The sequence below is a fragment of the Octodon degus genome, unplaced genomic scaffold (genome assembly GCF_000260255.1).
Source record: "Octodon degus isolate 3935 unplaced genomic scaffold, OctDeg1.0 scaffold00028, whole genome shotgun sequence".
Classification (NCBI taxonomy): Eukaryota; Metazoa; Chordata; class Mammalia; order Rodentia; family Octodontidae; genus Octodon; species Octodon degus.
This window is the reverse complement of record NW_004524604.1, coordinates 12,785,846-12,788,004: the sequence shown is the minus strand read 5'-3', so window position 1 is coordinate 12,788,004 and position 2,159 is coordinate 12,785,846.

Genomic DNA, 2,159 nt, shown 5'->3' with positions numbered 1-2,159 from the left:
TATTTCAAATAGAATAATCATTCTTGCTCCCCTCCATACATGTAAATGTGAAAAAGACAAGTGATGGCTTTTTATGACAAATATATTGTTTATCTTTATAATTTTTCAGTGATAGGACTAAATGAGAAATAAAAAAGGTATAAGGATTGAGGCACACAACCTGGTTAATGTTAGTTTTACGACATACAGTCTTAAAGTCGTTTCACATACTCATACAATATTTAAAAAGATAGCATTAGGAGAAGGAAAGTTTATTTTAATGTTTAAGAGATACAAAATATGCTAAACATATGTATTTATAGTTTCATAAGAAATAACTTGGGGAGATGACTCAGTGGAATAAGCGCTTGCCTGGCAAGCACAAGGGCCTGAGTTCAATCCCTGGTTCCACCAAAAAAAAAAAAAAAAAAGAAAAGAAAGAAAGAAAGGAAGAACTTAAGGGCTGGCGAGAGAGCTCAGTAGTCTAAAGCACCTGCTTAGGGAAGCTTAGGCAAGCACAGCCGTGGTTGGATTCCCGCCCCTACTTGCCACGCCAGCCCTACCTCCCAGGGTGGGCTGAACCTGCCACAAAAAAAATGTATAAAAAAGAAAGAAAGAAATAATTTAAAACTTTATTCTTTGAAATCCTATGAAATTCTCCATGTGCCTCTCTACCATTTATTCTTGATCTTGTCACCTTGGTTTCCCTTTGTTCAGTTTCCACACTCCCATGTAAGCCCCAGCCATTTGCCCTGGATTCTTGCAGTAGTTCAGGTCCACTCCACACTTCCAGAGTGCTTGATTCCACCTTCTTTAGGACCCCCCTTATTCTGCTTGCTTTGTTATTAAGTGCGTGTGAGGTTCTCCTCTCCTTAGGATAAAAATCTTTATTATCTTCAATACCACTGCTGCCTTAACATTCTGTGTGGCACAAACATACGTAACTGACACAGGTATTCTCATTTATATTACAAGAGGCAAGAGTGATTCAGATCAAGAAATGCTCTCCAGGGGCTGGGGAGATAGCTCAGTATAATAAGCACCCCCCTGGGAAGTGCAAGGTCCTGAGTTCAATCCCCGGTACCACAAAAAAAAAAAAAAAGGAAAAGAACAAAGAAATGTTCTCCAGTTTTTGCTCTTTTTTACTAATCAAAGTGGAAACAAGGTTTTTGCAATTAAAGAGTGAAGGATGTGTTGAAGGGAGGGAAGAGGAATGAGAAAAAGGGGAATCAAGTAATATCACTTATAGGTATGAATTCCCTATAATGAAGGTGATATTCAGTATACCTAAAATATACCAATAAGCTCAATTTAAAAAAATTACTCCCCATCGCATAATACTGATATATGCCCAGCTGTTAATATTTAGGTGGATACTTCTGTCATTAAGCTTTTAAGGAGTGTCTTCCAAAATTAAGCAGGCAAGAGATGCCGAATTCATTCCAGATACTGAGTTCACAAAGTCTCCCTAAAGTTCTGTGAATGGAGCATAACAATTCTACCATCTTCTAGCATCAATATACATTTAAAATTGTTACATGACTCTTTTTAGTGAATACTACAAAAGCTTTCTGAAGGCAAATTAACAAAACATTTTCAAAACAGTACAGATCTTGAATGAAATCAAATACGAAATTTTAGCTTCTTTGTACGTTCACTCTGCCTTTGTGAGCCATGCCCCAGAAAGTTTGCATACTTACCTTGATCTGTATTTAAGGATAACCTTAATTCTTTTTTTCTTTTTAACAGTCCTGGGTATCCAACCAAAGGTATCCAACTCTGTGTGGAGTTGAACTCATACACACTACACAAGTGCCCTGTCACTGAGCTGCCCCCATCTCCTCTGTAAGTCTTTCAAACTAGCCTGTACTGAATTGTTTCTACGTGAGGGACTCTGTTAGAACTTAATATGCAAAATAATCTTACGATGTAGACACTACTATTTGCCCCATTTCACAAATAAGAATCTGAGTTAATGAGAAATAAGTCACCCCTGGAAGTATGTGGTTAGTTCCAGGACAGGATTAGGAGTCACACCCTCTTCTGTGAACTCAGGGTGAATTTTAACGACTTCTGTATGCTGCTTCCACTGCATGTGCTTCACTGTGGAGATGCTGAAAAGTACCCAGATGCCTAAATAGATGCACACCTTTATCTCCTCACATCATCGATTAGCATGC